The sequence below is a fragment of the Manis pentadactyla genome, chromosome 11 (genome assembly GCF_030020395.1).
Source record: "Manis pentadactyla isolate mManPen7 chromosome 11, mManPen7.hap1, whole genome shotgun sequence".
Lineage (NCBI taxonomy): Eukaryota > Metazoa > Chordata > Mammalia > Pholidota > Manidae > Manis > Manis pentadactyla.
Window position 1 is genome coordinate 106,411,996 of NC_080029.1, and position 13,122 is coordinate 106,425,117.

At 35.4% G+C, this 13,122-nt stretch overlaps 1 long non-coding RNA gene across 1 annotated transcript; it reads left to right on the forward strand.

Moving 5' to 3' along the window:
• The first annotated feature begins 5,538 nt into the window (after positions 1-5,538).
• On the forward strand, positions 5,539-8,758 carry LOC130679592 (uncharacterized). Its single transcript, XR_008992609.1, has 3 exons — positions 5,539-5,760; positions 6,776-6,879; positions 8,554-8,758. It is a non-coding gene; the product is annotated as an uncharacterized LOC130679592 (long non-coding RNA).
• The last annotated feature ends 4,364 nt before the right edge of the window (positions 8,759-13,122 follow it).

Below are 13,122 nucleotides of genomic sequence, written 5' to 3' on the forward strand. Positions count from 1 at the left end.
AAAAAGGTGAACAAATAGGCTAAGAAGATGAATAGATAATTCTGGGAAAAAGTGTAAGTGGCTAATAAATGCAAGATTTTTCTCAGATTGGCATGTGAGGACTGAGTAATAGTGGGGGGTCTTCAGGGACTCCTGTGTACTGGTGATAGGTGTATTGATTACGGTAACCTTTTGGGCAGGGTCTTTTGTCAACTGGTATCTGAGTTTAAATTCTATTTTGAGACTCAGAACTACTTATAGGAAATTTATTCTACAAAAACTGTCCATGAATGATGTGTGCACTCATGTATGTACATGTACAAAAGAAGATCAACACAAGAGGGATCATACAGATATTTATTCCAGCATTTGGGCTGTTTTCAATTTTTGTCAATGGCAATATCTTTGATAAATTTTGGTACCTTTCTATAGTAGAATGCTGTGAAGCTGAGAATGAAGTAAAACTGTATATTGACATGAGAAGGTATCTAAGATTATTCAAAGAAGAAAATAGGTTGCAAAATAGAACTGAGCAGACTCAAGCACTGATAAAGTATTCATAAAAAATTAAAAATACACTAATATGCTTCTAAAATAAAGTAGGAATATATAATAGCAATTTACACTGAACTGCATGGTGCCTATATTTTCCTTACAGATGCTTCCTTGACAAGACCACTTCATCATCAAGCCTCTGCCTGCCCACACTCTCATGGAAACCCCCCTACGCAGATGCAGCCTCCACCTCAAGTGGATTATGTTATTCTTCCTGTACATGCTTTCCATTCTCAAATACCTTCTCATGCAATATCTCACCCCATGGCAGCCCCACCCCCAACTCATTTAGCCAGTACAGCGGCACCAATCCCTCAGCATCTTCCTCCCACACACCAGCCAATTTCACATCATATTCCAGCCACTGCACCTCCAGCACAGAGACTTCATCTTCACGAAGTGATGCAGAGGATGGAAGTTCAAAGAAGGAGGATGATGCAACATCCAACGTATGTTTCATGTTTTTAAAAAGATAATCACACATTATTCCTTTTCCTTCTATTCCCATTGGTTTTTAAAACTATAAAATTCTTAAGACGCAATGTAAGTATACTAAACCACCAGTTCACTAGGTTATTCTTTACCATCCAAAATCTTCCTCTGTCTTACCCTGAGTTGTAGGTGTTGACAAAACAAGTTTATGTCAGATTATTTAATGAAACCAAACCATTTTCAGGATACAACAAAGGGTCTTTTTTTTTAAACCAGTCTCTGGTTTGTTTCTTTTTTCAGTTTCCATAGTAAATATTAATGTTAAAATTGACGAGGAACAAGATACAGTTCTCAAATATTTAGTTTGATTTATTATATGTTACCAGTCAGAGGGAAAAAGAGTATTAGCATTTTTCAGCTGACACTGAAATGTCTTTTTTCAATGTCTTTAACTTAGGTTGCTTATAAATTTAAATATTATCGTATTACCTAAACATGGGAACACTATAACTGAACATTTTGCTTTCTTTTGAAAATTAAGGATCTAATTTTCTACCTCAGTGCAGCAAATTCTGTTGTTCATATTCTGCCTGCTTGTTTTTGTAAATACAGGAAAACAGCCACCCTTGTTCATTTATGTATTGTCTGTGGCTTCTTGACACACTTGACTAATTTGAGTAGTTACAAAGACTTAGTAACTACTTAGTACTACAAAGACTAAGTTGAGTATGGCCTATAGAGCCATCAATACTTAAGTATTTGGCCCTTATGGAAATGCTTGCAAGTCACTTGAACTAATTAATGCTCTACCACTTGTGTGACTTCTTCCTTTAGTTGTAGAATTTATGATTATATCCAGACTCTCTGGTTGTTGTTGCCATTGTAATATAGTAACCCTTTATATAGAAAGTTGCCAATGTAACATTAATATTTTCCAGTATCTAGAAGATTACTTGTTCTAAATTGTTAAGATTAAACATTCAGTAGTAACCACAATGTTGCTCATGCGAAACCTGAGCATAAGATTGTCTATTGAAGACACCTTAATAGAAATTTAAAAAAAGATTAAACATACAGAATCTGAAAACGTGTTAGAAGCTAATAGAAAATAAGAATTAGACTATAAAAATGAATCACTGGAACTTTTGTTTAAAGTACTCTTTGTTTAGAACTCTGCTTATATTTGTAAATTTGACTGACTTTAGAAAGAGAAAATATATTAAGCTGGAATACAGTATAAAGAGTGTGAATGGAGCTAATATCAGTTTCCAGGTGTGGAACCTCTTCTTGCATGTGTTTGAAATAAATGCACAAGGTTAAAAATTTTTTCTCTTAAAAGATTTATCTTTTAAAATGGCTGAATGTTACTACAATATAAAAGTAAAGCAAAATAAAATACTTCGATTTTCCTGCCTTATGTGTTTATAGAAATGTCTTGTTCCTATAGCATTTGCTGAGGTGTTTAATTTTTAAAATTTTATTTCCATTCAAATTCCTATTATTTAAAGTTATCTACTGTAAAGTAGGTATATCAGAAAACATTCAAATTGCCTTTTTCCTTGGATAAATTTGAACTGGAGGTATTGTAAGAAATGAGCAGTTTGTGCGGTTATAATTTCTTGATTTTATTAATCATTAAATCTATGTTACATTTTTATAATTTGTTATTAGAGAATGAATTTCATGACTGATCTATAGATTTTTGTAATATTAATACTAGGTTATATTTTCTATATTAAGAAATAACCAATTACTCTTATTTCCGGTGGTCTTTCTGTGTTCTGTGTTTCCAGGCGGGCACATGAGCGCCCCCCACCTCACCCACACAGGATGCACCCAAACTATGGCCATGGCCATCATATTCATGTGCCTCAGACTATGTCCTCACATACTGGACAGGCTCCAGAGAGATCTGCCTGGTCAGTATCTTGTCTATTTCAGCGATATGCCCAGTAACTTGTGGTCAAACTGTCAGAATCAATGCTTTATAGTGGAATGCCATCCAGGCGGTGCTGTGGAGAAACTGAATTCAGCTTAGCTGTGAGGCACTGCCTCTGGGCAAGTTACAGAGACCTGGGGAGGAAATAGTAGGAACTTGAGTTCTGGGGCAGGGGGCCATGTCACACAGGAGTACGGGGTTCTGTTGTCCTTCAGGGGTGTCTACCATTAAAGCCAGCTCCCTTAATAGATCCTACTTTTCACAACTTCTTTATACACCCTCCCTGTTCTTAGTACTCAGATTGACTTCCTGCCTCTAACCCTGGCTACTGACAAGGGAAAACCAGCTTGGGCCTTCCTAGTCTGATGGTCTTTACTAGAGAAATGGAAGCAGATGTGCATTAAGTTTCTACAAAATTCATTTTCTTCAGGCAGTCATTGAGATCTTGGTCTACAGTAGCTTTTAAGACAGAACAAAAAATGAGAATAAATAAATGGAAAGATTTGGCATTTACCAGTTTTACTCTTTATAAAATTTTGTTTACCCTTGCGTTGTAAGGCACAGATGTGTTTGTTGTTGTAATTATCTTTGAAGCCAGCAACCCAGAGACACTATTCAACAAACAAAAGTCTTGGGAGCATCTGTAACATTCACATAAACAAACAAACAGAAAAACCTTCTAATTTGTGTTCTCCTCAAGTAGAATCAGCCTTTTAGATTGGAAGGAACCTGTTCATTTTGTTTCCTTTGTAAGATGTGAATGAAACTCAGTACAGTGCTTTGCTCCTTGTAATTACAAAATTGAATTTTTGGGTTTAATTTCTGAAATGAATTTGAGATTTTTTAGTTAAATCTTAGGGTCTAAATGATCTTTGTCTCAGCTGTGTAAGTTAAGAAGCTTTAGGTAACTTAAAAAATGTAAACATACTCCCCCAGTTCTATTGATTATCGTAAGACACTGCAGAGATGGTTAAAAGCTAAGCGTTCTCCTCCTTTGTCAGGGACCTGGGCATTGAAGCCGGAGTGACTGCAGCTGCTCATGCACCTGGAGCATTGCATCCCCACTTGGCCCATTACCACGCACCATCTCGACTTCATCACTTACTATTACTAGCTCTTCCTTTAATGGTAAAATTAAAACTTTTCAAAATGCTTAAGAGTATTCTTTTTCTAAATTATTTTATTGGAAATATTCTCAATGTATTAGTTATAGGTGTTTTAATAGAATTTGAGAATTAATAAATGGAAATTGTAATATAAAAAAGGGATTAGATATATTAAAATCTGTATTTCTATTTGCATTATAAAATGTACTGTATTTTTCTCTCTTTATAAAAGTTTTTTCTTTTGTATCAAGACACCAGTCTTGACCAACTGTCCAGTGGGACATGAGTTTGATTTTCTCACAAGTGGTACTTCCTGTTCCTATGCATTTCTACTTTACTGATGTGCCAAAGGACTGTACTCATTATATCTGATTTGAACAGTTTCACAGTTTGTAGATAACAATATAAGATGTAAATGTATTGAGTTTGTTATTCATAATACATATTAATTATAAAAGTAGTACAGAGAAGGGAGTGGCTTCATCTTGTGGAGGTAGAGGTTCTGTAGGAAAGGCTTCCACGATGCTTTATCATGCGTGTGACTTCTCAGCAGGCTTTGGAATTGAGAATGATGCTCTTGCCGTGATTACAGCATGTTAAGAGCTCTCAAATAACATAAACACAAGAAACTGCCAATGGGTTGTTATTTCTGGATCTTAGGAATGGGGATCACTCAGCAATAAGAAATAAAGCTGCCCTGCCAAGAAACTTGTACTCAGAAACCATTGAAAGCAAAATGACTTGGTCTTATTTATGCTTCTGGAGTGATTTAATCAGATTGCAGTTAGAAAGACCACCTCCTCACTTGTTTGGAAAAATAGATTTCAGAGTGAGAGGCTGGAAACTAGTTCAGACATAGGAGAAGTTGATGAACGCCCTCACAAGGACAATGGCAGTTGGCGTAATAATGATGAGACACATTTGAATGGTATTTAGGATGACTCCTAGATTTCTAGCTTGGTGCCTTTCACTGAGTTGTGGAGTATTAGATTATGGTTTAGGGAAGAGGTTAGGTGAGTCAGGTTTTAGACATGCTGAATCTGTGATAAGTGGGTATCAAAGTGAAATGTCCAGTAGGGATTTAAGTTTATAGTCTGCACCTCAAAACCATAAACTGATACCTGAGTTAAAGATATGTTGTGATTTCCCAATATATATGAGCCACATACTGTCATAAAATACAAATCTATGGAAGAGGATTAGATTGCCAGAAAAAAATGTATAGACTGACAAATTAAGAAAACCTTGGAGAGTTATGTTAAAAATGTGGGAACAGTGAATATAAACTACTTGCTTTATAGGCCTGGCTGTGAAAGGAAAGCAGGAAATAGGGCTGCAGTCATTCCAGGATTAAGGAGATAACAGTTTTGGGTAAACTTGAAGCTATGTTTGGGCTTAAGACAGAACATTAGGAGAGGGTACAGAAGCGAGAGGTGGGTAGTCGTAGGTAATAAAGAATGTAAGGGTAACTTTGTCACACCATGTCAGTGGGCTGAGAAAAGAATTATAAACATCCATTTGCTTAACATATTGCAAACACTGTACTTATACTGCAGGTTATAAATATGGAGCTTTATTGCTTTTACAGTCTTGACAGTGCTATACAAGGAATAGTCATCCTGGCTTTTAATACTAGTTATTCTTCACCTTCAGGAACTGATACATTTGGAAGAAAGATTAGGAAATGTCAATCGTGGAGCATCCCAGGAGACAATTGAAAGATGTACATATCCACATAAATACCAAAAGGTAAGAATTTAGTCTGTGTAATGTCTACATTATTGAAATGCATTATATTGAGTATTATGGACCTTCTTTGAATTTATGGAGTCTAGCCAACTACATTATTACTAAAGCAACACATGCATATGATTTTTAAATAAGTGTAAGAATACATATTCTGAAGTTTCTTACCCTGATGACCCAAGTTTTTTTTCCCAGAAAATCATAGTTAAGGATTTGTTAGGTAATCTACATATTTTTATGCATTAATAATTGTACATATGTACATATTTTCCCTTCCATTTTTCAAAATAACAAAAGAGGATGATAAGTGCACAATTTTTGCACATTATATTTTCATTCTATATCAGCATCCACATGCCACCCATATTCTGTTTAATAACTTATACTGTAATTTAACTGGCCACTTATTCTGACATTTAGTTGACCTACATTTCTTACATTGTACCCTCAATTCATTATACAGTATTATTTATAGAAGTTGTGCAATAGACATGTTAAATAGATTTCTTTCAACAAACAACTATGCTATGCAGATACTAATAATAATAATAAAGTGTGAAAAATCACTATTTTTCATCTGTTTTCTATGAGTATTAAAGATGTATTATCACTAAATTTAAGTCCTTTCAGTCGTCTAAGCTAAAGACTATGTCATCAGATTAATTTATTTCGATGTTATTTGAAAATTCTTTAGTAAAGGCTGTGTTCATGATGGGACAAAAATAGAGTTTATATGTATATCATCCTAATTATGTATTAAAAACAGTAGATTTCCAAGTAGTAAATTGGTTACATTTAATTTTCCTTTTGATGCTGCTTATTTAAGTCTTAAAATAACTCTTATTTGAAATTAGTCACTTAACTCATCCATTAACTCATCACAGTTATACCTGGGAGATAAGTTGTGGGTGAATGTGTAGTTTTGTTTTGTATTGTTTGTCAGATAAACACAGACTTTACTCAGTTGTTCAATAATGTCATCCCTACTAACAAGGTAACAACCGATTGGTTTTTACAGGGGGAACTGCACTTCCAACAAGATGGGGAAGAAGGGACTGAGGAAGACACAGAGGAGAAATGTACTATCTGTTTGTGTATTTTAGAGGAAGGTGAAGATGTGAGGTAACTAGACATTAATTATCTAAAATCCATTGCCAAAACTGTAAATGAGATTTTATGTGAAAGTAGACTAGAAGCCACATAAAGATCACTCCTGGCCTATCCTGTTACCAATCTCTGATGTGTAGAGAATTGCCTTCCTATAGTGAGTGAAAGAAAAAGATTGAAGTTTCTGTATTGCTAACAGTGGGTTGGGATGGGAAATATACTTGGGCAGGGAAATTTTGTGGTCAAATTGTCTTCTCTAAATCTTGCAGAAAAGAGAACTTGACAAGCTTTGGAGGCTGATACTGTTAAATTAATGTATTCTCCAAAGCTAAAGTGGGGAATCTCAATTAACTCCATGCAGTGTTTTATAGCATCTTTTCATAAATTGATTTTGTCCTAAAATTTCCTCTCACTTCTTGGGACTATTCAGTTCTTACAACTTTGCAATTTAGAAAATGTTATGCTAACCCAATATTAATTTTAGGTATTTTCTTTTTATAATCTCTTAAATATTTTGCAGCTGAATTCTGCTTTTATCTAAAGGAACATAATCCCATGTGAAACAGGTTCTGTAGCATATGTAACAGAACCGTATGCTAATTTTGTTGCCCTAATTTATAAGGGTAACTTTATCATGTGTGTTCAGTTGGCTGAGAGAGAAATGAAATTATAAATGTTTGTCTGCCATACCACATATATGTTATTTGAAAACTGTGTTGCCAGTGAAGTTTATAAATATGGAAGCTAACTTTTCTTACAGTAGTGGCCATACTGTTCAAAGAGTAATTGGAGCATCTCTTTTTAGCCATAACTAGGAAGTCTAAAAATGTGTGACAGCTCTTAGCAGTGGAATAGAAATGGATACTCCTATCCCACTCCTGACTTAGATTTACCCTGTATTGCCTGGATGCTTTCTTTATTTCTCAATTGCTAAGTGATGACTTAGTGTAGTATACCAAAGTAAACATCTCCTTTTAACCTGCTTTTTTTCCCATTAATTACTTTTTATTGAGATATAATTGGTACATATTAGTTTCAAGTGTACATGATTCAATATGGAAAATATATTACAAAATGGATTAAACCATTTAAAAAAATGGTACCATAGTACTAAGTGGCTATAACAATTACCCATAAAAGCCTTATTATAAACCTTCAATCAATCTGTACTTTATAAAGATCCTCTAGATAGAAAATAATATTACATATAAGATTTCTTAATTAGTATGAGTAGAACTCATGCTAGAATAATATGAGTTCGAATATTTTTGAGACAAAATTAGATGATATATATTTTTAAAAAGTGTTTCATAAATGCATTTGATAGTAAAAAAACATATTTTTGCAATTTTATGTAACAGGAACATAACTGCCAACTCAGCAGATTGGCAGCTCATGTATAGAAAAAAAACTGGAATAATTGCCAATGTAGCTTTTAAAATCCTTGAGGTTTTACATGATTTGGTTCCATAGCTGAAACAGTTAATCATCTTGGGTATTTATACCTTATTTTGCCCAGTGTTGATTTAATGTAGGTGTAACTGTCATTAGAGAGGGAGGTTGTTTAATGTTTTTACAGAAAAAAGAGATGTCTGGTAACTTTGAAACACTACTGAATTATTACAGGTATACCACGTGCAGTTGTTGTAAGATTAATTTTTTGCTTTTTGTTGGGTTTGCCTATAATAGACGTCTTCCTTGTATGCACATTTTCCACCAAGTGTGTATTGACCAATGGTTGATTACCAGTAAGAAGTGCCCCATATGCAGAGTGGACATTGAAGCCCAGCCACCAAGTGAAGGTTGACACCGTGTTTCAGAACTGTTGCCCTCCCTCTCATTCCCACCCTCCTGGTATTGCAGTCAACCAAAGATGGCATGACTTACCTGCGCAGATTTGGAAGCCTTAAGCTCAGACCTCTTGCTCTGCTATATGGTACAACTAATGCTGGACCTACAGTTTATGTATACAGTTGATTTTGGTATATTTATTAAAGCTTCTTTTTTCTAGATTTGACATTTTTCTTGTGTCATTTATTGTACTTTTGCGTGGTTCCTTGTATTGCATTTCTTTGCACATATAATGGGCTTATGACCCTAAACTTGCAGGCAAGATTAGCTGCTTTAGCTAATCTTGTAGAAATTTGTGGTCTTTTTGTTTTTTACATAGTACCAGGTCTTGAGAATTATGAATTATGAATTTTTATCCATTACTAGCCTTTAATTTAATCAATCATGTACTTTCATGTATGAAGATCCTCTAGAAAATGATAATATTGTGTATTAAGACATTCCTTAATTAGGACAAAATGGCTGCTGCATATTTACAACATGAATTTCTGAGATAAATACCATCCTTAATACTGGGAACAGAATACAAACCATATTCAGTTAGATGCCAGTGGTATTCACATCACCAGAGTGATCGTTGGAAATTTTCTTGGTGCATCCTTTTCCTTTCAGCACAATGCGGATAGTGTTGAATATCGATATCATACATTTAGACTGATGTTCTGATTGTATTTATCTTTTTCCTACATGACTTAGAAGTCTACTTCCCTAATTCAATTTTTGCTGCTGTGAAACAGCTCTGATGAACACTAAATATTAATTTCAATTAGCTGGATTGTACACACTTGCAGATTCAACAGAATCTTAGGGAAATTGAAGAAGACATGTAGAATTTTGTTCAGTCTCCTACTAAGCATGTATAATAAAGATTTCTGCTTACATAGATTTTGTTAAACACATTTAGCCAGGATTTAGAATTGTAGTCATTGGCAGGTATCTACACATTCATAGAACTTCTAAAGATCCCAAGATCACTTTTAAGGGATTTTTTATTAGCTTAAAGGTAAATAAAGTCAGCTAAATCTACATGACTCTTGTTTTATTTCTATTTAAACTTGAAAACAGTAAATCTGAAGATACTGTCAACCTAATGTTGCTCTGGTTTTAGATTCCCACTTCATACATTACCAAGGGTCTATTACTGGTAAAATTTTTAATTTCTATAGTTAAGATTTACTGCATAATAGAATATAAAGTTAACAGACTAACATTTCTCCTTTGGAGAAAGTTTTAATCCACTTCAGGATGCATATTATCAAGATACTTTCATATACAGGATAGCCTACTTTTATTTGTCTAAATATGCTTAATATGCCCCAGATTGCAAATGCATCAGTCAGTAACATCGCTGTCTGTCTGTGGAAGACATGTTCCCCCATGGGTCATGTGTGAAGATGTCATGAAGCTGACATTAAGCCACCTCCTTTGTAAGTGGATTGATTAACAAATAACTTTTATTTCTATTGTCTTTGTGTTTCATAATTAGTTTTTGTACAACAGATTACATTAAGTATCTTGAAATTCAAAAATAGTGATCTCAACTTGACATGTGCATAATTTGGTATCTCCATTCAGTTATGGCAACTTGACTTTTTTGTATTAGTAGGTGTTACACTGTAGTAATTGTCAGTATCAACATGCTTCCACATAGTATGTGTAGAGAAGGAGTACAGCTACTGTTAAGAAATTGTTGGGTAACATTTTTTAAAAGAACACTTGAAGAAGCTACAGTTGTAGAGGGTCAGGAGGGGAGACAGAGAGGGGGAGGGAGAGACCCATGTCTGCCACCTTACTGGGGAAAGAGAGCAGTGGTCTGTCTTCAGGTAGCCCGTGAGGGTTGCAGGACTTCAGCACTGGAAAACCCAGGGCCCGTGCCAAGGGATTTAAGAAACATAAGATGGGGAGCATTCTACACAGTGGAGTCCTCTTGCTGTTCCCCAAAACACAAGTACAGATAGATTTCAAGTGCACATCAGATTTAGATGCATGACTACTTGCTGACTTGTTTAATAATTGCTACTGATTTTTTTCATGTAGATGAAGCATCATTACCTTAAAATATATTTAATGCAAGTATTTGTGACATAAACCTGAATTGTCAATACAGGAGCTTATTAAATGATTGCAGTTAATTACATAAAAATATGATTAATGAATGAACCATTATTAATACTGAACCAAGTCAGGAAGAAAATGATTTTTAATATTTTCACTTTTTGTGCTTTGTGTCTTAAGAGTATAGTTTTCAAAACCTTAGAGAACATCAAGTAAGGTTCCATTCATTTTTTTTACAGGAAAAATGAAGCTCACAGATGTAAGATGAATTGTCCAAGTCACAAAAGTTAGTAGGAGAACCATGATTAGAACCCAGATCTTCCAACTCCTTAGCTACTGTTCCTTCTGTAATAAGGAATAATGTAAATAAGCCTCACCCTTTCCAAGATCCAGCTGGTTTGCCAGCCAGCAGGTAAAGGAATACAGGATACTCCAGTGATTTGAAAGACACAATCATATCAAGAACAAAAAAACAGTAACAGAAAAGATCCAAGTAATACCAGAGCTCACTAAAGAGGAGTTAGCACTCTTTGAAGACTCCACAATGACTATTAGGAGTTTAAGGCTTCAGAGCTCAATATCAAGAACAAGATAATTTGTAGAGCTGAATAAGACATTGACTACTGGGACAGCACATTAAAAATTTCAACATTTCTTTCTTAGAGCTGCATTTACACACGTAAGACCTGATTATAGTCAAACAAATGCTACATGAAAGTGTGCATGTACCTGCCTGTGTCTGAATGCATGCATGGGAGAATACATGCGTGAGACTCTGCTTGTTCCTTCAGAGGTCCAGTGATGAAACTGTGATACCTCTTGTCCCTCCACAACCCTCAAAGGAATGTGGAATCAACCCAAGCATGTACATCAGGTTCATCTGGGGTGGGGAGGTAGGTTGTTATTTGCTAATGCAGAATCAGGACCTCCAAAAGTGAAAGGTGGAGATCTCTGCACTGTTACAAAGTCCACAGATAGGGATGAGGACTCCTGCTCTGGAGGCCTGGGGTCTCCACTTGTCTCATGGGCAGGTGTTGCCTACTGGGCATCTCAACACATCTGGTTCAACTCCTAAAGGTCAATTCCTCCAACACGGCCTCCTTGATCCTGGCTCCCCTAAGTCGGGCATTCTCTCTCCTGTCCTAGAATTCGACACTGAGCAGTCTCTTGGCAACTCCATGGCCAAGATTCACGGTAATTATCATTTTGTTAAAGCATAAGCTGTGGTTCTTTGTAGTTCCTCACTAGGGCCAAGCGATTCTCCATACACATGCACACCCACACATATACACACAACAACAGGCAAGGCTGCAAAACCCCATTTCCCTGTGCCAAGACCAAACACCACTATGTGCATCCCCATCAGCATCTTGCTCTATTTCTACTCCTTCTGTGCCCCTCAAAGCATACTGGAAGCCATACAAGGGAAAAGCAATCTAATAGGAATCACCTCACTTCCTCTTTTGTGGTAGGTCATCCACAAAGGTTAGTACCTTAACCAGAAATTACTAGCAAATTACTTCAATAGTCCTTACAATTGATTGTGACACACTGAGTCAAAAAACTGATATTAACTGTTGACTTAACTAGTTACTGAATGCATAAAGATGGTGTTGGAAATGGAGAAAGCAAAGACTAAGAAATGACCATCCTTTGGAAAGCAAAAATAAACTCATAATCTTCAAAGTCTACACTACTGTATTTTATGGTGAAAATTATTTATTAATAAGAGTATTACAAATTTAAGGACTCACAAAAGCTCTAAGACAAAGCTGTAACTAAAAATAGAGATTACATCATCCACTACATCAACAAAAAGGACAAAAACCACATGATCATCTCCATAGATGCCGAAAAAGCATTTGACAAAATTCAACATCCATTCATAATAAAAACTCTCAACAAAATGGGTATAGAGGGCAAGTACCTCAACATAACAAAGGCCATATATGACAAACCCACAGCCAACATTATACTGAACAGTGAGAAGCTGAAAGATTTTCCTTTAAGATCAGGAATAAGACAAGGATGCTCACTCTCCCCACTTTTATTCAACATAGTACTGGAGGCCCTAGCCACGGCAATCAGACAACACAAAGAAATAAAAGGCATCCAGATTGGCAAGGACGAAGTCAAACTGTCCCTGTTTGCAGATGACATGATATTGTACATAACAAACCCTAAAGAATCCACTCCCAAACTACTAGATCTAATATCTGAATTCGGCAAAGTTGCAGGATACAAAATTAATACACAGAAATCTGTTGCATTCCTGTATGCTAACAATGAACTAGCAGAGAGAGAAAACAGGAAAACAATTCCATTCACAACTACATCAAAAAGAATAAACCT